We start from the raw sequence: 24,160 nt of genomic DNA on the forward strand, positions 1-24,160 counted from the left end.
ACACACATCAATTTTCTCATTGATAAGGGAATGAAAATTCATCTTTCACAGATTTAATGCAAAGAATGGACATAATATTGTATGTGACTAGATGGCAAACTCATAACGCTGAAATATGCTTCAGGTTTAGAACCAACAGAAATCAACCAACAGAGTGGAAAGGGCATAAGGATCAAATGGGAAGAGCCACTAAGGTTCATTCAAAAACCTATGGTTCTGCTATCTGTTAATGACCTTAAGAATTATTTTCAGATTCAATGAAAACTATATTTTTAGCCATCTTGACCATTTCTAGAAGAAGACTCCTGTTTGGTGAGTGGTGAATTTGGAGATGGATTTTTATGCATATGGGAGTCTATTGCTCAGGAGACGAGAAAGTGAGTGGTAGGAGGAGAAAACTATGAGTCATCAGCTTCCAGATGGTACTAGAAACCACAGGAGTTTTTAAAACCTTTCTGGGTGAGAGATGGCATGCTGTGAGAGGTAGACTGAAACAAGGAATCAATGGAGGGAACTAACTGAGTCTGAAAGCTTATAATTTTGTATTTGAAAATTCTAGGACCTTGTTAGCATTCAGCCCTTTGGCAATCTTCATCATAAGAAGAAGTTACTAATATGTGGAATATGACATTGAGTTTTCAGGGAGGGCAGGGTGAGAAGGATGGAGGCTGGCCAAGCCATCCAGTCATACTCAGCCAAAGCAAATCACTAGTAAGGAATGAATGTGACAATCAGAAAGGTAACAGGTATCATTACACAGAAGTCTTCATCTTCAAAGGATGAGATCTATGCTTATAAATCAGCTATATAAGAAATACACTGAGAAATTTATTTTTTTGTTATTTACCTTGGGCAGTGAAAGACACATTTTACATTTTTTAATAACTCATGTCTAAGAAGTTATCAACAAAATAGACTGTATAATTGGGGCACATTGATTATACCATGCTTGGCAGTAGGAGAGGACAAGTAAAATCCAAGTGAGAGCTCATTACAGACCTTTTAAGGGGCCTTGAGACTTACTTGGTCCATATGACTCATGACATAGAGTTTGATAAAAGCTATTTTAGGACTAATCTTTTACTCTATTAATGATTGATTACGAACATGTGTTGTGACATGAATTCAGCCTGATTCTGAAAATACAGAGATTAGTCAGATTCTTTAGAAACCAGAGATATTAAAAAAGAAAGAAAGAAAGGGGGTATGTAAGAGAAATTCAGGTGATTCCAACAGGATAACAAGTTTGTCTTTATAGAGGAAGTTGCAAAAACTGTCTGAGTAAGAGGCAGCTATATAAGACCATGAGATTATTATTCTCTGATGCTCCCTCATTTAGAAAATGGTGTATATGATGTATGTTTTCAATAAACTAACCAAGATCAACACATACTCTGGCAACAACACTACCACTGAGGAAATTGAAATGTAAAAGGCATTTTGCCATAAAAATGTTTGCTGAAAAAAAGAAACCCAATTGACTTCCAAAAATGCTATTCAGAAAAATAGTTTACATTCTTTTTTTTAAATAAAAGATAGTTTGCTCCAGGAAAGAGATGTTTTACTATCTCTTTTATGGATAAAATAATCTTTTTTCCTAGGTAAAAATTTTCAAGAATCCTTCCAAATCCTTCTCTTCTACAGAACAAAGATAGCCAATGATTATTTAATCAATTACTACAAGTTTATTTTACTTTTATTATGATCAGAAATGAATGACTTGCTGAAAGAACTGTAACTAGAGTATTTAGTTGAGTATTTAGTATGAATATTTAGATGCTCTTGGACCTTTGCTCTACATTGAATATGCAATATCTATTTGGTAGGCTGTCATAAAGTTCAGTTGGGATTTAATTACTATTCCCATTTTAGAAAGGAGACTGTAGGAGCTCAAATGAATAGACAAATCTCCCATATTTTCTAGCTCATAAAAGAGATGTATACTCATAAGATATTTGATTTAGGTCATACCTGAATGGTCTAGTAGTTTTCCCTACTTTCTTCATTTTAAGTTGGAATTTGGCCACAATCAGCTCCTGTTCTTGTTTTTGCTGACTGTATAATGCTTCTCCATCATTGGCTGCAAAGAATATAATCAATCTGATTTCAGTGGTGATATCCACTGAAATTCAGTGACCATCTGGTGATATCCAAGTGTGGAGTCATTTCTTGTGTTTTTGGAAGCAGGTGTTTGTTATGACCAGTGCATTCTCTTGGCAAAACTGTTAGCCTTTTCTTGCTTCATTTTGTACTTCAAAGCCAATCTTGCCTATTACTCCAGGTATCTCTTGGCATTCTATATTTGCATTCCAGTCCCATATGATTCTCCAAGTTAGGCTTCAACAGTACATGAACTGAGAGCTTTCAGATGTTCAAGCTTGATTTAGGAAAGGTAGAGGAACCAGAGATCAAATTGCCAATATCCATTGGATCATAGAAAAAGCAAGAAAGTTCCAGAAAAACTTCTGCTTCATTGACTGTGCTAAAGCATTTGACTGTGTGGATCACAACAAACTATGGAAAATTCTTCGAGAGATGGGAATACCAGACCACCTGATCTTCCTCGTGAGAAATCTGTATGAAGGTCAAGAAGCAACACTTAGAACTGGATATGGAACAATGGACTGGTTCCAAATAGGGAAAGGAGTACATCAAGGCTGCAAATTGTCACCCTGCTTATTTAACTTATATGCAGAGTAAATAATGTGAAATGCTGGGCTGGATGAAGCATAAGCTGGAATCAAGATTGCTGGAAGAAATATCAATAAACTCAGCTACGCAGATGACACCACCCTTATGGAAGAAAGCAAAGAGGAACTAAAGAGCCTCTTGATGACAGTGAAAGAGGAGAGTGAAAAAGTTGGCTTAAAACTAAATATTAAGAAAACAAAGATCATGGCATCCATTCCCACTACTTCATGGCATATAGATGGGGAAACAATGGAAACAGTGATGGGTGTTATTTTCTTGGGCTCAAAAATCACTGCAGATGGTGACTGCAGCCATGAAATTAAAAGATGCTTGCTCCTTGGATGAAAAACTATGACCAACCTAGACAGCATATTAAAAAGCAGAGACATCACTTTGCCAACACAGGTCTGTCTAGTCAAAGCTATGGTTGCCAGTAGTCATGTATGGATATGATATTTGGACCATAAAGAAAGCTGAGAACTGATGAATTGATGCTTTTGAACTCCAGTGTTGGATAAGACTCTTGAGAGTCCCCGGGACTGCAAGGAGATCAAACCAGTCAATCTTAAAGAAATCAGTCCTGAATATCCATTGGTAGGTCTGATGCTGAAGCTGACGCTCCAATACTTTGGCCACCTGCTGCAAAGAACTGACTTATTAGAAAAGACCCTGATGCTGGGAAAGAATATAATTTAGCATGTAACATTTTTGGTTACATATACATATTCTGAAAGGCCAATGTTCCCTGGAATACATTTTTTTCAATGAACTATTTTCTGAATATTTCCCTTTTATTATGCCAAATATTATTTTCATAGCCTCTAATTTACACAGAATGAATTAAATAATCATCCAAAGGGCTTTGGGAAATTTAACCTTTCAGAACCACCATTTCCTCATCTATAAAATGGAGGTGAGAGCAAAACTCATCCTTTAAATCTGTACCTGGGATTAAGCTAGTTGACCAATGTAAATCCAGTGTTGGAGACATTATAGATGGCAAACAATGTTGGATTTGTTATTTTTTCAAGTGAAAAAATGAAAGAATAAACAGTTCAGGAGCTTAATTAGTGCCAACCAGTTTGTTGGTAACGTATCACCAGATTGTTTGGTGAATGTTTCCTATATGTTGTTATATTTCATTCTCGTATTGCCCAATTGAGGTTGAAATGTTGTGCACTTGATGAAAAGGTGCTGAGGTCCAGTGAGGTTAACCCCAAATCCCATGACTGGTCTGTGCCAGAGCTGGGGTATGAACTTCAGCTCCAGAAGCACATCAGTTAGGATGCTTTCTGATTTAAGTAGTAGAAAACCCAAAGCAGTAGGCTTAGACCATAAGAAAGTATATTGGTACCTGTCACTGGAATTCTAGAGTTATCACAGCTTTACTATATACCTGTCCAGGTTACTCTGGCTACATTTATCTGCTCTTGTCTCTCTTGGTGATCTCTCTGGTATCAGTGCCATTATTGGTCAGGAAGTATTGATTATAGGGGTTCAAGGCTTTCTATTGGATGTGACATGTAAAGGGAGAGAATGTGCCTCTCTTAGCCTTTCAAGCAATAGTCATTCAAATTAGACCTACTGGTTCCTTGCCTCTCCATGCACCATAATTATAATCCAGGAAAACAAAATTTGTTGATGAGGTTAAGGTTAGGACCATAAGAAGTTCAGCTTCATAGACACAAATACACACAGACAGGCAAACAAAAATTAAAATCCCACTTACAAATCTAAGAGATGAGTTCCATTCTTACTTCCTTTTTATAGGTGAGCAGATCACCTCTATAGATGGTTCAGAGATGTTAAATTCCCAAAGTCCTTAGGATGGTTATTTAATAATTTTGTGTAAACTGTTTACTGTGAAAATAGTACTTGGCATAAATAATGGGAATTGTTTTTCCCTTTTGCAAGAAGAGTTACTTTTCATTCTAAAATTGATTTTAAATAAAGTATCAACAAAGTCTTTGTGATAGGTTCTTGCATTATAAAAGGAATACAGGAAGACAAGTTGGTGTTTAGAGTAAAGAAGGGCACAGTTTTTCAACTACCTGGACCTTTTCTCACTGCTATTCTTTGCATGACTTTAGTGAAATGGCTTAAACTATGAGCTCCTGTTTCTTCATTCATGAAATGGTTTTCTGTGAGGACTGATTCAGACAATCAAAGCTGCTTAGCAAATGTACATTGTTATCAGGGAACAAAAGTAGAACATAGAGGTTTTGCTGGGCTGAAATCAGGTCTACAATCTATCATGTGCTGGCATAGGAGCTTGTACATGTTCCTAAACTTCTCTCCCATCTGCAAAAAAATAAAAAGAAAGAAAGAAAGAATGGGAAGCAAACAACAACAACAAAACTGAAGTTTGTTGTGAAGAAATTATGATATAAACAAAAAGCATTTAGTCTAGTGTCTGGCTTAGAGAATACAATCTATAGATATTTGTGTTATTATTGTTATTAATATTTATGACCAAGGGGCATTTTCTGTTACTGAACACTTTACTGTCCAAGAAGAGAAAGAGATAGTAACAAAATGCATTACAAGAATATTATGAGAATAAAAGGTATGATTTTGCAGGTCCAAGAGAAGTCATATTTTCTCCTTGAGGGGTCAGACATTTCGCAGAGGAGCTGGAAATAAGTTGTACAAGGTTCTTCTTTCACAGGGTGCAGCATGCAGAAAGCCTCTGGGGTGTGGAGAAACAAGATGATTAAGTTAGACAACTCATAGCACAAATGAGTACACTGGCTTTCATAGCAAGTCTTCACCTTCTTAACCAAAGCAAAGATGTTCTGGTGCAGACTCAGCCTGAGAAAGAAAAAGTGACAGAGAAAACAGATTTCCTCCTTATAATGTGTCAGGGAAGTTGGAGTAGATTAAATCCTTGTAGGAATGCAATAGAGAGGCTTGGCAACTATTTTGACAGAGCTAAAATAGAGCCAGAAGCCCATTACTTTAATACTCAGGGAAACCAGACTGATCGGCATCAGAGCCATTCAGGAAAGGTAGGTAGATTGATGATATGGTCTCAAGTGACATCTTAAAGCAACAGCAAGCTTTCAGTCCTGGGCAGACTTCCAACTGACACCCAAATTGTCTTCACATACAATAAGTTCCTCAGACTCCTAGCAGATATATACACACATGCATATGCATGTATACGCATATGTGTATATGTGCGTGTGCATTCTGAATTGCTTCAGTCATGTCCAGCTCTTTGTGATTCTATGGACTGTAGCCCACCAGGCTCCTCTGTCCATGGGACTCTCCAGGAAAGAATACTGGAGCGGGTTGCCATGACCTCTTCCAGGGGATCTTCCTAACCCAGGGATCAAATCTTTGTCTCCTGCAGCTCCTGAATTGCAGGTGGACTTTTTTTACCACTGAGTGACCAGGGAAGCCTGTGTGTATATGTGTGTGTGGTAAAGAAGTTGGTACCCATTCATATTTGTTCACTAATGTTTCATAAACTAATGCAAGATAGTTAATTTATGTTGGGATTTGAGGAACATATTCTTATGTGTTTGAGGCAGTATCATATTTCCTGTGCAAATTTGTTTGCTTTCTCCAGATTACCTCCCTTTCATTTCATCCTTTTTTCAACCCTTTCAGGAGTAACAGAATAGACGTGTATCCAGGAGACTTAATCTAAAAGGACAAGAATCTAGGCCCAAAGAGTTGAAATGGATTTTGAGTAATCGTAAAGATGGAAAACATCCAGGGACATATATAGAGAACTGGCCAGAAAGCTGACACTGTTCTCTGAAATTTCAAAATGTAACCACCACAAGCACAGAAAGGCTGTTATTACCAAGTAGCAAAGGCCCTGGCTGAAAGGGGTGATTGCCCATCCCACCCCATTAGTATTCTAGGAAAGCAGAAACTCACTCAAAATAGTAAGATTCCTTGGAAGAACAAGACTTTTCACAGTGCATACGTTAATTCCATACCCTGTTTAAAATATCTAGTGTCTCCCAAAACAATCAGGGTAAAATCTATATCCTTCAGCAGGACATATTTCTTCAATATTTTCTTCTCAACTTTCTCCTCAGAAATAACCTTCCCCCCTGTTTTCTGTTCTTCAGTCATGCTAAAGTATTTATAATTACTCAGAAAAATCCTGTGGTTTCTCAAATTCCTAATCTTAGATATGCTATTTTTCGTTAAATATTATTTCTCTTTCCCACCTCCTTTTTTCTTTATTAAATCTGTCAGAACCATCTTTTCTGTCTGATACCAGCTCTGAAATTCCTTCTTATTCCACGGTTTATGAGATACCATTTTCTTTTTCTCATCGATTGCCTTAGTCATTGCTTCATTCGTACATTTATTAACAAATATCTGCATGTCACTGTCCTATGCCTTGGTGAGAAAACATGTAGAAAGTTAGATATTTTCTTAGGGTCAAGTATTCTCTGCTGTACTCTCTTATAGTGCTTATCAGTTAGTGTTTAAATTGTCTGTTAGCATCAGAAAAATATCATTCATGGGCGTCCTTGAGAACCGGAAGCCCGTATTATTCATTTTGAAACACACAATGCTCTATGTCTGGGTTATAGAAGTCATTGTTGTTCAGTTACTCAGTCATGTCTGACTCTTTGCAACCCCATAGAAGTTGAAGGCATAACAGTCTTTTGAGAAATTAATTTTGAGAAAATGAATTTATATTAATATATACATATAAGAAGGTGAGTAATCTATTTTAATTATATTCTAACATATAGCGAATTTGTAAAATTGATAGTTATCACCCCACATTCAAGATTTTATAAATCTGGGCAACAAAAATTGTATCTTTTGGAAATTCTTTTAGAATGAAATATGGTGAGTGAAATTCTCATATCAACAATTGTGTATAAAATAGGTTCTTGGAAATATTTCCTTGAAAAGTACGCAATGAAGTTAGCATACTTAAATCATTTCTTTTTGTAAAAGTAATACATGTGTGTAAATATAATAAATGTATGTACATACACACATTATAGATAGATATGAATAGTTAATACATGTAACTTTCTACCAACCACTGGGCATACATTTCTTCTTACCACATTCTGAGGTTTAGTCAGTATACTCCAAACATCTTATCACATTAGACGTAAAAGATATTATCAACTTTCCTGGCATGATTAATTTATCTTACATCATGTGCTAACTTGGTTTGATGGCTTATAACTGCTTGGGATCCTTTCTTGATAAGAATCCTATGCTTATGACTGACCTCAATGTGTACTGTTATTATTTAGTGATGTCTGGCATATGTTAGGAAGCATGGAGTGCAAGTAACAGAAGCTGCTTCTGACTGAAAAAAAAAAAAAAAAAATTGTAGCAAGGGTGTAGACCACCTCACAGAATTGAAGGAATGGCTGAAGAACCTGGACAGCAACTAGTATAATTACAAAAACCTAAGTAGCAGAAAGGTGACAATTCAAAAACAGTAAACACACACACACACACACACACACACACACACACACACACACACACCTCTGGGCTTTGCTAATTCTTCTCTAGATTGAAGGTTCTAGGAGAGAAAAACGGAAGCTTTTATTACATACTCAGTTCTTATTTGAGAAGAGCTTAAAACTAGCCAGCAGCTCTCACTGCAGGTAGAATGGATCCCCCCCAAAGAAATCAGGTACTATTTATCAGAGCAGAAGGAAATGGCTAATGTGAGGTCAAAAGCCAGACCTCCTTTCTCAACCAACTTGTAACTGAGAAGTTCAGCCCAATGAAGAAGTGAGTTTAATAAGTGAAGGTAAACTTAAGAGCTGGTTCACTCTTCTATTGAGGTCACACAAACATGAATTGCAGTTCTTCCCCCAAAACACTGCAGCATCCCAAGAGAACCACTAATGACCTAGGAGTAACTTGGGTAATAGGGGAATCTGATTCAGTATGCTTAACTCAAGCATTTACAAGGTAGAATTTAAAATCAATAAACGTTTAGATTCTTCTATCAAATGTTAAGTGTTTTTTCAGTTATTTCCTAGCTCAAACAAAATCACAATAAAGAATATTAAGGTGAATTCTTTAAGCCATATTCAGGCTTAAATTATATTGCTTATAACTTATAATCAATTATAAAAGTCATAAAAAAAACCTGATAGAGATGATATTGCCCATTCTAAAGATAAGAACCAAGTATAATTTAAAAATATTTCCTAACATCACATCCAAATTTAATGATTTTTGCCTTGCAGCTGATCAGCTTGACACACACACAGTCTTACAAACAGCAATAAAAAATTCATTCTTGATTTTATATAGCAAAAATGCAGTAGGATATTAAAAAAAATTTGATCTCATGATTTTTGTTCAGAATGCCAATTATGCTTCTTTCAGATAAAAGGTCCTCAAAATGTGGAATTAAATCTGAGTTATGATGCAGAAGGATTCACAGGACATTGTCTCAATACTTATCTTTCATCCCTTCCCTGTTCTGAATTTCTTTGTTGCCTTGCTTTTCTCTTCATCTAAGTATTGCTTTAAATATATATATATATATATATATATATATATATATATATATATATATATATATATATTGTTCGGGAATAGTGAGAAAACTTTGCTTCTACCAGTCGGTCTGAAAATTTAAAAAACGCAGATACAAAAGTACATTTTTCAGTTCATAAAAACCTCTCTAATGAGACAGATGAAAATATGAATTGCTTCTAATGAGCTCAGAATTGCATATACTTCCCTTGGTTTAATTTTCTAAGTGCTCATAGATATTTTTTTGTTGTACTTATTATAAAACAAGAAGTGGCCACTAGGCTGTGATAAACCAATTTGTGAGATTAAAGTGCTGAACTTGAACGGTTTCATTAAATTCTAAGTCATGAGTTGAAATCAGAATTTTAAAAGCCTCTTTTTCTTATTTACACAAGACTCGTAGCATTTACGCAGGCAGAAAGTAGCGCCAATTAATACCAAGCCTGTATTGATGAGGTCTAGAAGTGTTCCTTAGAAATAACTGGTTTTTTTTTAGCCATATATCTCCTGTATCTTCATGCACACCCTGCTTCCCAAAATGCAAAACCGAAGCATAAATGGCATTAAATCTAGACACCCCATAATACCCCAAGCCCATTTCCTGACCAGTACTTATTGTATGCATGTTTAAAAATATGTTTTTATATGCCTTATTTCATATGTCACAACTGGGGAGCTTTAGAAAAGCCGTTTATCAAATTGAAAGGAAATTGATCGTTGTAATATGCTATTTCTTACACAAAGATGAACAGAATTACAGTAACTATTATTTGTATGCAAACAGCAGCATCTAGTTAATTAGTGGTGCTACTTAGAAATTATGGGTTTCTCAAAAAACTGCAGGGTGTAATAAAATAGAATAGATGATCATTAGCTTTCAGTAATGAAGTTCATGGAAAAAAAGCACAGCCCTGCCTTTGTTTAAACTACAAGAGCAAAACTGAAATATATAGCCTGAATATAAGCATGTTACACTTAATAATATTAAATGTAATATGCATTTTAGCTTACATTTAAACACATGATTATATTTAAATTTTCGATCAAACATACTAATCAAATATCTTAGCATTCTCAGTTTTATCTATCACCATACTTGTAATTGGTGGCCATCAGTGTAGCTAAGGGAAAGTTATTTATATGACTTGAAATAACCGAACTGTGTTGATGTGCTATTTAGCAAGACTCCAATAAGCTTGTCTTATTTTATTCTTCCCACAGATAATAATTATGCATAATATATGTAAATATGTGTGTGTACACACACACACACACATCATTTCTCCTCCAGGAAATAGAGAACATTGATAGTGGACCTTTCTTTCTTTAAGATTTAAAAATCTGTTCTCTTTCCAAGCTTTCAATAAAAGAAATTTAAAAAGCACTATATACCACAGTTTTGTAACCCAGTGCCAATTCTTGGAAGACAAGGTTCTTGTCATCATTGTTCACTAATCCTAATATGTTGACACATACTAGGTATGTAACCCTGGAGCATATTACTTAATTTCTGTATGGCTTAGTTTTCTCACCTCCAGAATCAGCTATTTACTGCTCAGAGATGAACAGAGGATTTAATTAGATGGGGAATATAGAATAATTAGTCCAGTGCCTGAAAGATCATAGACACTGGATAAATGTTAGTTACTATCAGTGTCCTTCCATAATCATAACGATATCCACAAATCTCAGGGTCGTGCTTCATATTGTTGGCAAGAAAATAGATGTTCAGGCAGTTTGCCCTTCAGCTGTGAATACAGTCAAAGTGTACCAAGTGTATCCTGATGGATCGCACCCTCCTAATATCTCACAACAACTTAAAATAAGAATTATTTTCAGGAACCTGAGTGACCTAAAGACAGGACTATACGGGTAATATTTTTATTTTGTTTTGGATTTTAAAGGCCTGTGATAATATTTGGGTTCCCAAGTATCTTTTAAATACATATAGCAGCAAACATACATTTTTGGAAAAGGGTTCTGAGTGGTAGTAAATGCCCTCTCTTGAAAGACAAGTTTATGTTCAGTGCAAATATATCCATGTGCCCTCCCTCTGGCTTCTGCCAGTGTTGTGAGTCAAAGGCCCTTCATATATTTTCAACACCTGAGAAATTATGCTCACACCTAGAGAACCACTAATAAGCAAGATAAAATACCAGAAAATGTATTTTTGAAGTTAGCTCTGCAACACTTCATCAGGTTATGTTATAGTAAGTTCCTGAAATCAAGACTGCTGCAACGGAAAGCACTTTCAGAGGGAACTATTGGAACAGCATAGAATGGTATGTACCACTCACGTGTAGTGTTTTGTGTTTTTTTTGGCTGCACCATGAGACGTGAAGGATTTTAGTTCCAGACGAGGGATCAGACCCAGACTGCCTGCAGTGGAAGCTTGGACTCCTAACCACTGGACTGCCAGGGAATACTCTAGTACATAGTAATGTTAAAGTTATATGTCTGTGTGTGTATGATTATATATATGACAACTTAAAGGAATAATTAAAAGCAAACAAATAAATATTGGGCCTCAAAGATAAATGGAAGCACTGTAATACAAAAATACTTGGTTTTAATGGCTGAGTAATACTCCATTGTGTATATGTACCACAGCTTTCTTATCCATTCATCTGCTGATGGACATCTAGGTTGTTTCCATGTCCTGGCTATTATCAACAGTGCTGCGATGAACAATGGGGTACACGTGTATCTTTCAGTTCTGGTTTCCTCAGTGTGTATGCCCATATACTATCATGTAAGAATCAAATCGCCAGTCTATGTCCGATGCAGGATGCAGCATGCTTGGGGCTGGTGCACGGGGATGACCCAGAGAGATGTTATGGGGAGGGAGGTGGGAGGGGGGTTCATGTTTGGGAACGCATGTACACCCATGGTGGATACATGTCAATGTATGGCAAAATAAATACAGTATTGTAAAGTAAAATAAAGTAAAAATAAAAATTAAAAAAAAATACTTTGTTTTACAGTAAGCTTACAGAAGGCATACAAGGATCTCAGCAGGGAAATTATGAGCCTTAAGACATTCACCTACATGTAAATCTGTGGAGTAGAGCAAGAGTTTTATTAATGCAAAATAAAGAACTGAAGAAAAAAACAGAAATGGGCTCTAGATTATCACTCTCTTTCAATTTGCTTTCACACAGTCTATGGTAACCTAAGACTTCTCCATCCCATCCTCCCATAAGACAATTTTTATATTTTATTTATTTCCGTTTAAGTTTTATTTTTATTTTTCTAATGGCATCTTATCTGGGATATTGGGTTTCCCAGGTAATGCTAGTGGTAAAAACCTTGCCTGTCAATGCAGGAGACAGGTTCGATCCCAGGGTCGGGAATATCCACTGGAGGAGGGCATGGCAACCCGCTCCAGTATTCTTGTCTGGAGAAATCTATGGACAGAGGAGCCTGGTCGGCTACAGTCCATGGGGTCGCAAAGAGTCAGACACGACTGAAGCAACCTAGCACACATGCACACATCTGAGGTATTCAATTAATGGATGCATGTCTGCATCTTGCATTAACTACTATAGAAGCGTGGCCCTTAAAATTTTTGTAAATGAAGACTCTAGGCAGAATAATTAACATTTAAAAGCTAGAATGGCCTTAGCTCTGTGCACCACTGTGATTAGTCTGAACTTGATTATCAGGTATATGTCACTGAGCCGCCTTAGATGCCAAGATAAAAACCTTCTAGCTTTAGCCCTGAGGACGTTAGGCAATAGTGTGATACTTGGGCAGTGAAACATAAAGGACAGACTAGTGTGATTATGTTTGATTTGTGTTGACTTAGAAACAGAAGCAGGTCCCTCAGACCTAAGAGTACAGGCCAGTGAGGACAGAAGCAGTCTGTTGAGTGTGTCTTCTTTGTACCTGCCATGCTATTTAAAGACCTAATTTCAGCAGTCTTTCCCCCTCAGTGAGGTTCTCTTGTTCTGTCAGTTACAAGGTTCATTTAACAACGGCAACAAAAATAGAGCGGAAGGAAAGAAATATTTGCTTTTGTTATTAAGTAGGGTATTATTGGTTTTAATTTAAAGCAGACATCATGAGGGTCATAATTTTGCCAGGGCCTCTGCTAATCACTAGGGATACTAAGATGAAACACACCTTTTGCCCATGTTTGTGTGTATAGACTCTACTAAATCAGAATAAGCCATAATCAACTATAGAATTGAACTGATATGACACACTTAGCTATGCACAGTAATATACACTGCATGGTTTTGTACAGTTTAAAATCTTACATCTTATAGAAAATCTTTCTAGGGCAGTGTCACTACTCCAGATGATACTTTCATAGCGGAAGTATTTTATAAATGTGCCAAAACCCCTAGAATGTACAACACCAAGAATGAATCCTAATGTAAACAACAGACTCTGGGTAACTGTGATGTGACGGTGTTAAGTACATGAATTATAATACATGTACTCTGGTTCGGGGGTCCAGATAGTGGGGGAGGGTGTGCTCATATAGGGCAGGGGATATATGATCCAAACATAACCATGTTTATTGATATTTATGTTACTGTTATCATTGTAATTATTATTACTAGCTTGAAGTTTTCAGTAACTTTTTGATAAAAATATGGTTTCTTGTTTATATTTTTTCTTCAAAACATTGCTTAAAAAAGACAATGAAGTATTTCATGACAGCAAAAATTTTCCCTCAGATTTCAAATGTACATGCAGTTGAATCCTATTAATAACACAAGCTCTTTTTTATACCTTGGATTAGATATTTTATCTACCTGTAAATAACTCTAATCATAAGAAAGACTGTAATAATTGCTTTATGGAAATTCATTGATAAAAACTGCTCTAAATTCCAAGTAGGTAGAACTTGATCACCTACTGCATGACTGTTAAACACAGAAAGACCAGTTACACGTCACTGGACCTCACAGATGAAGGAGAGAGAGAGGGAGAGAGAAAGGAAGCAAGGAAGAAAAATGGAAACAGAATTATAATACAGTCCAATAAGTATCATTAAAACAGTTAGCAGAAGATGCAATGAGAGCTAAGAGGAGAGATATTAAACTCAGATGGTGAAGGACAGGGAGTAATGGCTATTTCATTTGGCCATCTTGTAGCAAGTCCTTTTGATATTCTTGCAATGAATTTAAACTGGGCAATATTATTGCATAGTTAAAATAAATCAACAAATAAAAAAGAAGGAATAGGTCCTGAGTGCAGGAACTAGTTTTAAGATGAGAACTCTGTGACACATATGTTTTAACTTCTTACATGCCTTTTTCATGTTCTTCTGAATTTTGGTTGAGTTCCTGATGGGTGTGGTTGCTAAGAAGCCAAAAATTGAATTTGTAGGGTTTCTTTCTGCATTACATATTTTTCATAAAACCTCAGACTAGTGGGGGGGGGGAGTCTTATAAAAAACCAGTATAAGTCAAAAAAATAAATATTCTCAAATGCTCTCATCTGATTTCTTGAAGCCAATAAATTACGTATAGATTCACCAACCTATGATGCCAAGAAAATGTTGCTGAATAGAAAAGGGGAAAATTCCCAAGGTCTAATGCATCATGATTGTAACTACATAATTTACTGATTGATTTTGGGTTTCCAAATTAACGTGTGCATGTATATCTCTCTAAGCAAAATTGCCTGCTTCAGTGAGAAATGATGATTTTAATTTTATGGTTATCTAAATCAGCCAATAATTTGTCCCAACTGCAGAGATAGTTCCCCTAATGATTGTTCCAATGATTTTCATATCAAGGAACCATGGGACCAAGAAGTAAAATACTTATCAAGCAAAAATAAGGGTTTTTATTTACTCTCATGAAAATTTCATGAGTTTTACCAATATTACTTAGTTTTCTTTTCTCACTCAAATTCATGCAAAGCAAACTACAGATTTCAGCCAGCTGTAAACTTAATGAACATTCTTCAAAATTTTGAATTAGCAGTAAACCCAAGTTGGAAACAATTCAACAGGAAGTCAAACTGATGAAGTCAGCACAAATGGGTGTATTTCTTGACTGGTTTGTTTTGATTGGTTTGTGGGATATTTTGGGGGTTAAATGGTTTTAATTTGTTTCATTGAAATCTGTTTTCAGCTACTACTCATAAAAGCTGGAAAAAAAATACCACTTTAGGTATTTTCCAAAAAAAAGGTATCAATCTTTCCAACTTCATAGATTGTTTAACTCTATTTGGAAGTCTAGGAGCAAGATGCAGGGCCATTTGAAGATCAGGCATATAATTTTAGTATTGTTGTTCAGTCACTAAATCATGTCCAACTCTTTGCAGCCCCATGGACTGCAGCATGCCTGGCTTCCCTGTCCTTCTCTAATATCTCCCGTGGTTTGCTCAAACTCATGTCCATTGAGTCAATGATGCCACCCAACCATCTCATCCTCTGTCAACCCCTTCTCCAGAGGTTCATTACATTGTAAAGGAGGTGGTGACCACAACCATCCCAAAGAGAAAGAAATGCAAGAAGGCAAAGTAACTATTTGGGGAGACCTTACAAATAGTTGAGAAAAGACGAGAAGCAAAGGAGAAAGGGAAAGGTATACCCAACTGAATGCAGAGTTCCAGAGAATAGCAAGGAGTGATTAGAAAGCCTTCTTAAGTGAACCTTAGTCTACTTTCATTTCAATAATTGTCTGTATATTGAAACAGGCACCTTTTGAAGCAAGGACAACAAGAAGTTGTGTCTTGTAGATTTTATTAGACAGTTAACTGGTGATATTGATTGCCTTTAAGACTGGAATGTGGGAACATGATAAAATGAAGTGCCAGTCGGTGAACACATTCAGGCCAATGGAATTTTTTAATAACACTAAACTTTATTGAGCACCTACTGTGCCACTTTTTGGTAAGTCCTATTATTTCCTGGATTTTATAAATAAGTAAACTGATATCCTGATGGATTAAGAAACTTGTCCAAAGCCACAAATTACCTTAAAAAGTAACTTGTAAGAAAACCATTCCCCAGTAAAAGAACCATTATTAGAACAGAAACTGATTTAGATCCTCTGTGTGTTAGCACTATTTCGTACTTCTACTTTGTACTAACCACATCAAGGGCAATATTTCAGTTCATAGCTATTCAACCAGAAGAGAAAGTCTTGCTCTGCATTTGCAAAAGAAGTAGCAGTGAGTAAAATGGACTTGAACAAAGATTTTACATGAACTTTAGACAGTATATAATTGTTGAAAATAAAGAGAGAACAATAGATTTCTGTACTTCAGTGACTCTCTGGACATTTTGAATATTAAATCTTTCCGTTCATGTCCTCCACACCTAGAGCACTGTCTGAATTAAACTAAATTCTCATCAATTCAAATGAATATATTTTCAGATAACTTAAATAAAAAAGTTTTTTAATAGAAGTTCTCAAAGAAACTACAAGTTGAATTCTTCTTATAACTTTAGATAGAAAGGCAGTGAAGCTTAGAAATCTGAATGAGGGATGGTACAGGGAGGGAGGAGGGAAGAGGGAGGGGGATTCAGAATGGGGAACATGTGTATACCTGTGGAGGATTCATGTTGATGTATGGCAAAACCAATATAATACTGTAAAGTAATTAACCTCCAATTAAAATAAATAAATTTATATTAAAAAAAGAAATCTAAATGATTTCTAAATTATACTTTTGGTCAAAGGGTACTTTCAAGGGACAGAGAAGAACAGCAAACAGAGATGAATATTGTTACTCCACAAAGCTGGATATCTTTCTGCACAGTGAATCCAAGATCAATGTCTTGTGAGCTAACACATTTCCTGTAGCTTCCCTCTGGCTACTTGTTGCAGGGTCAGATCTCAGGACCAGTGGAACTCTTGTATCTTTTGAAATATTTAATAAATTCTAAACAGAATATATGTCCCAAGAAAGGAACCTTTTTGGAACTTTATCAGTTCAGTTCAGTCACTTAGTCATGACTGACTCTTTGCAACCCCCTGGATCGCAGTACACCAGGTCTCCCTGTCCATCACCAAGTCCTGGAGTCTGCTCAAACTCATGTTTGTTGAGTCAGTGATACCATCCTACCATCTCTTCCTCTGTCAAACCCTTCTCATTCTGCTTTCTATCTTTCCCAGCCACAGGATCTTTTCTAATAAGTCAGTTCTCTGCATCAGGTGGCCAAAGTATTGGAGCTTCAGCATCAGTCCTTCCAATGGATATTCAGGACTATTTCCTTTAGGTTTGATTAGTTTGATCTTGCAGCCCAGGGGATGCTCAAGCATCTTCTCCAACACCACAGTTCAAAAGCATTAGTTGTTCAGCGCTCAGCTTTCTTTATAGTCCAACTCTCACATCCATACATGACTACTGGAAAAACCATAGCTTTGACTAGACAGACCTTTGTCAGCAAAGTAATGTCTGCTTTTTAGTATGCTGTCTAGGATGGTCATAGCTTTTCTTCCAAGGAGCAAGTGTCTTTCCATTTCATGACTGCAGTCACCATCTGCAGTGATTTTGGGACCCAAGAAAATAAAGCCTTTCACTGTTTCCATTGTTTCCCCACCTATTTGCCATGAAGTGATGAGACCTGGTGCCATGATCTTAGTTTTTTGAATGTTGAATTTTAAGCCAACTTTTCCACTCTCCTCTTTCACTTTCATCAAGAGGCTCTTTAGTTCCTCTTCACTTTCTGCCATAAGGGTTGTGTCATCTACATATCTGAGGTTATTGATATTTTTCCCAGAAATTTTGATTCTAGCCTGTGGTTCATCCAGCCCAGCATTTCACATGATGTACTCTGCATGTAAGTTAAAGAAGCAGGGTGAAAATATACAGCCTTGATGTACTCCTTTCCCTATTTGGAATCAGTTTGTTGTTCCATGTCCAGTTCTAACTGTTGCTTCTTGACCTGCATACAGATTTCTCAGGAGGCAGGTCAGGTGGTCTTGTATCCCCTTCTCTTTAAGAATTTTCCACAGTTGTTGTGATCCACACAGTCAAAGGCTTTAGTGTATAGTCAATGAAGCAGAAGTAGATGTTTTTATGGAATCTCTCTTGCTTTTTCTATGATCCAGTATATGCTGGCAATTTGATCGCTGGTTCCTCTGCCTTTTCTAAATCCAGCTTGAAAGTCTGGAAGTTCTTGATTCACATACAGTTCAATCCTAGCTTGGAGAACTTTGAGCATTGCTTTGCTATTATAAGTACTAGAATTTCTTGGTAAAGACTGTATAGAGAACAGAGTAGAGAGAACACTGGAGACAGAGAATCCAGAGTTTTAGCCCTGACTCTACTCACTATGTGTGTAATGTATGTCTTGGAATATATCTCTGTGAAACTGGTGTAGCAGAAGCCTTCAGTACCCCTATCCTTTCTTTGACCATTGACTTCTTACTGTGATCATCTGCTGTTCTCTGCTTGAGGACTTTCTCTGGTGGCATTCTGAGTTTCTAAGGAATTAACGCCCTGCAGCACATTTCAGTCAAGTGAGACAAGTGAGAATTGGTTTATAACCTCCAAGCTTTTTGCCCATCGGTTTTGCATAACATATCAGAAATCACAGCAGAACTTGATTAGGTCCTTCAGGATAAGACCCACTTGCCTGTAATAGAAATTTGTTCATTAACATTTACAAACCCTGTCTTGGTTTTCTTCTTTTCCCTGTCTCACGTTTCTTCTCCCATAATGCCCAGTCTTTCTGGAATCAACTCCTGCACAAATTAGTTAAGCATGAATCCTCTTCCAAGTCCTTGTTTCAGGTCAAATACAACCTAAGATGCTTGGATTTTTCTTAAAACATCACTGTCAATAGATTTTTGGGTTTCAGTGCCAATGTGTAAAAAGTCTGAAACATTTTACTCCCAATCTTATAACAAGCAAATGTTGGAAAACTTCTCAGCTGTTTTTCTTGAGCCCTTGAGGGGATAGAGGTTACAAATCAAAGGGGTACCCTGAAGTTTGAACATTCAGGCACATTGAGTGAATCTGCTTTCTTTGTACAGAAATTTCTGGAGTCAAAACAGTTAAGAACATAAAAATATTAATTTTGAAGAATTATTGGAGGTTGAGTGTGGACTAGCAGAAGAATGAGGACATCCCAGGGCTATGGCTTTATGTGGGTGTCACAGCTCTCTAAGTTTTGCCTTCAGGATCACCATAGTGTCCTCATGATAAATAACCAAGAACCCTTCATGAAACAATGGGGAAAGCATAATCCCTGTGAAATATGCCCGTGTTTTCCATCATAAAGACCTACTCTGGTAAAAGACCTTTCCAGAGCCTTGTTCTGCTGGGGGATGAACATCTCTTCAACTCTTAAATGTGTATGCATCTAATAATACATAAGGTAAAAAACTGATGGAACTGCAAGAAGAAGTAGACAAATCCACCATTATTTTTAGAGACTTGAACATTCCTCAGAGGGTAATTGATAGATTGAGAAGAAAGAAAATAAGCAGCTGCAGAACTGATGTTAAAATCACTATCAAGTAGTCTAGTTTAATTGATATTTATAGAATATTCCATTCAACAAGGGCAGAGTACACAGTCTTCTCAAGCTCAGTTGGAATATTCATCAAAGTAGACTCTTTCAAAGCCATAAAGTAGACTTCAAAAACTTCAAACTATGTAATTCATACATAGAATGTTCTCCGACTACAATAGAATTAAGCTAAAAATCAGTAATCAAAAAATCTGGAAAATCCACAAATATTTCATGATTAAGCATACACTTCCAACAGCATATGGGTCAAAGAAGCTGTCTCAAGTTACTTTAAAAAATATGTTGAACTCAATGAAAATTAAAATACAACTTACCAACATTTGTGCAATGCAATGAAATTGCTTAGCAGGAAATGGAAAGCATAAATGCGTGTATTAGGGAAAAAAGAGGGTGCACCAAAATCAATAAACTTTGAACTTAGTAAACTAGAGTAAGAAGAGCAATTAGGCCTTAAGCAAGCAGAGGCAAGGAACTAATAAAAATTAAACCAGAAATTAATGAAATAAAAAAATATAAAATCAACAGAGAAAAACAGTGAAACTAAAATCTTGTTCTTTGAAAGGTTAAAAAATAAGCAAATCTTTATCTAGATAGACAGAAGAAAACCAGAGACAAATACTAATACAAATCATGTAATAGAAGACATTGATACAAGTCATGGAAATGAAAAGGTGCACAGCAAATACAAATTTTGCTTTTTTGTCATTTTGTGGAATAAAAAATATATATTTTTGATCTGAAATGGGTTGAATTCATGGATCTAAAATGCACAGATACAAAGTACTGACTGTATACTATATCAGCAGAGTATAAAACAAATGCCCCCTCCCCACACACAAAAATCATCCAATATACACAGAAAAAGTATTTAACAAAATCAAATACTTTATGATGATAAAGCATTCAACAAACTTGGAATAGAAGTTAACTTTCTTGGGCTTACGTGCTGGATCATTTGTTAAGAATCTGACTGCCAATGAAAGAGACACAAGTGTGATTCCTTTTCTGGAAAGATCCCACATGCCTTGGAGCATCTAAGCCCTTGCACCATAACTGCCGGTACTCTAGAGCTGGGAAGCTGCAACTGCTGAAGCTCACCTGCCCTTTAATCTGTGCTCCACAAGAAAAGCCACCTCCATGAGAAGCCTGTGCACTGCAACTAGAGAGTAGCCCCCACTTGAGGCAACTAGAGAGAAAAGCCCATGCAGCAATGAAGACCTAGCACAGCCAAAACAAGAGAGAAGACCTAGCACAGCCAAAAAAACAGAGAAATGAACCTTCTTAACCCGATAGAGCATATCCATGAAAAACCCACAGCTAACACCATTAAGTTGAGAGACTTGATGTTTCCCACAGATACCAGGAGTAAGATAATAAGGTGCACTCATATCGCTCCTATTTAATGCTGTAGTAGAAGTTTTAGCTAGGGAAATTAGGCAAGAAAATGAAAAGGTGCGGCAAAGGAAGAGGAAAAGCCATTGGCATGATCTTGTATGTAGAAAATCTTAAAGAATCTACAAGGCAACATTGTTGGAACTAATTAACATACTCAGCAAGGTTGCAGGATACAAACAATATGCAAAAATCAATTGTATCACTACACACTTGCAATAAAGAGTCCAAAATGAAATTAAGAAAACAATTTAAATAGCCTCAAAAGAATAAAATATCTAAGGATAATTTAACAAAATTGAAAAATGAACTCTGAAAAGCTGTAGACATAATATATACCAAATACAGATTTTCTAATCACTACATATATAGACTCTTGAAACTCGACAATAAGAAAATGACTCAATTAAAAATTTGCAATGATATGAATAGGCATCTCACAAAACATATACAGGCATATCTTGGAGATATTGGTAGCTCAGTTCAAACCATTGTAATAAGGATAATATTGTAATAAAGTGAGTCACACAGATTGTCTGGATTCCTACTGCACATAAAATTTATGTTTACTCTTTATAGCAGTTTATTAAGTATACAAAGCATTATATCTAAATATATATATACCTTTATCAAAATATTTTATTACTAAAAAATGTTAACTCATCTGTACCTTCAGTGAATTGTAGTAGTAACATCAAAGATCACAGATCACCTTAACAAATTTGATAACAGAGTTTGAAATATGGTGAGAATTGCCAAAATGTGACATAGAGACATGAAATGAGCAAATACTGTTGGGAAATGGCACTAATAAATTTGCTCAACATGCTATGAACCTTCAATTTGTAAAAAGAAAGACCCCATCTGCAAAGTACAATAAAGTGAAACACAATAAACTGAGGTGTACCTTTACACAGATGGCAGATAAACATATGAAAATAAGCTCAACATTAATTGTCTATAAGAATTGCAAATTAACATAACAAAGAGATACCACCATCACCTGTTAGAATTGCTGAAATATAACAAATTTACATTACCAATTTTTGGTGAGAAGAGGGAGTATCAGGAATTCTCATTCATTGCCAGTGAGAGTGTAAAATGGAATAGACACTTGGAAACAGTTTGGCAGTTTCCTACTAAGCTAAATATAGTACTAGCATACACAATTGTAGTCATATATGTAACTGATTTTTAAATGTATGTGTACATGAAAAGCTCTCATGCAAAGTTTTCTAGCAGCCTAATGAATAATCACAAAGAACTGGAAGCCACTGATATATGTTTAAGCAAATTTTGGGGCATTCATACAATGGAATATTATTCAGTGGTACAAAAAAATAAGCTATCATGCTATGCAAAAACATGGATGTGCTTCAATGCTTATTGCAAAGTGAAAGAAGTCAGTCTGAAAAGGATACATAATATATGATTCCAATCATATGATATGCTGAGAAAGGCAAATCTATAGATAGAGTGAAAAGATAGTGATTTTAGGACTTCAAGTAGAGGGAACAGTGAGCACAGGGATGAACACATGATAGGCAGAAAATTTCTATGGCAATGAAACTATTCAGAATGATACTATAATGGTGAATACATGACTCTATGCATTTGTTGAATTAAAATTCAAGATATATACAAATAAGATGGAGTTGCTTACGCAGACTCATTTAATAATGAGAATTAATAAAATCAATTGAAGCAGATCATGATGTTCACATATAAGCCTTACTTGGAAATATACTTTAGGAAATTTCAGACAATATATTCTGGTCACATAGCTAGATTTTTTAATCATTTGATGCTAAATGTGATATCATTGAAAAGTACCAGAAAAAAAAAACAAACATGCACAACAAAATTCTGAAAATTATACCATCCTAAGAAAAACTCCTTTTAAAAAAGATTACAGAAAATTTAACCTTTTGGTTTTCCTGATTAAACAACATTATGCATATGCACTCGTTTTTTATGAAGCTTGTATACTATTACTGAAATTGCTTCTTCAATTTAAGAAACTGATGAAAATTAAGCTCATAAAAGTTTAATGCCGTGAAACCTAAGTGTAGAGTACATAGTTAGGGTGTAGCTTCTTAGAAAAACCACATTAGCCTTGAAAAATAAATTACATTTAGTTTTACACAGTAAGTTTGCATAGGCAGAGTTTCCTTTCAGCAAACATGTAGCTCTTCTGCTCTGAGTTGTAGTGAAAATAATTCTGCTATTAAAATATCAGGACAGCTTAAGGTCACCAGGAAAGATGAGGTGAAAGTTCTTGAGAGAATTGAGATAACTAAGCAGTTTCCTCTATGGCAATGCCATTGTGTAACCTTATTTTAAATGGTCAATGTGGAGTCATGCAGAACGTGTAGAAACCTGACAGGATTTGGGGAATAGGATCTTTTGTGATGAAGGAGACCTAGACAGTTCAGTTTTGCAAAAGTCTATTTTTTCCCTACACAAAATTCAAAGTGCATGAAAAGTAAAATTCTTGCTATGCCTATATTTTGTCATAAAATTTGAATAGATGACTTGATGATTCTGCAGCCCAATTGTGGGGGCACAATTGTGAGGTGCTATGAGAAGGACTATTAAAGTTACTATTAAGTAATATTGCATGCCTTTTTTCTATTCCATTGGAGATTAGATTGAAATGTTAAAGTTGGTTGGTAAATTATATGATAATAATAATAACCACTATAAGATTTTGTGGAAAGAGATTTTGTACTAAGAAGAAAAACATCCATATCCGGTAAGGGCAAAATATACCTCTTTTGTGCTTATAAGGAAGATGTTAATAATGAGAACTGCTCACATATGTCCCTTTGCTATGAAAGTGACCCAGCTCTCATTTTTTCAGTTTAGACCATGGGGGCAGCCCCGTGGCATAAGCTAAGCGTATTATACACATGAGCTTATGAAATATTCACATTAGCACCTTCATAGAGCTATTAACATTCTCATTCCCCAAATTAGAAAAGTTGCCGGGGGCCACCGTGAGGAACTCTGCTCATGGCAAAGGTCATGAGGAAGGAGGCTTGGCATACGCAAAGGCGTGATCAAGCCTCAGGAAACCCCCTGTTCCTGAGCATCTACCCCAAAACCAGAGTCTGTTTTATG

The sequence above is a fragment of the Capra hircus genome, chromosome 18, assembly GCF_001704415.2.
Source record: "Capra hircus breed San Clemente chromosome 18, ASM170441v1, whole genome shotgun sequence".
In the NCBI taxonomy this organism is placed as follows: domain Eukaryota; kingdom Metazoa; phylum Chordata; class Mammalia; order Artiodactyla; family Bovidae; genus Capra; species Capra hircus.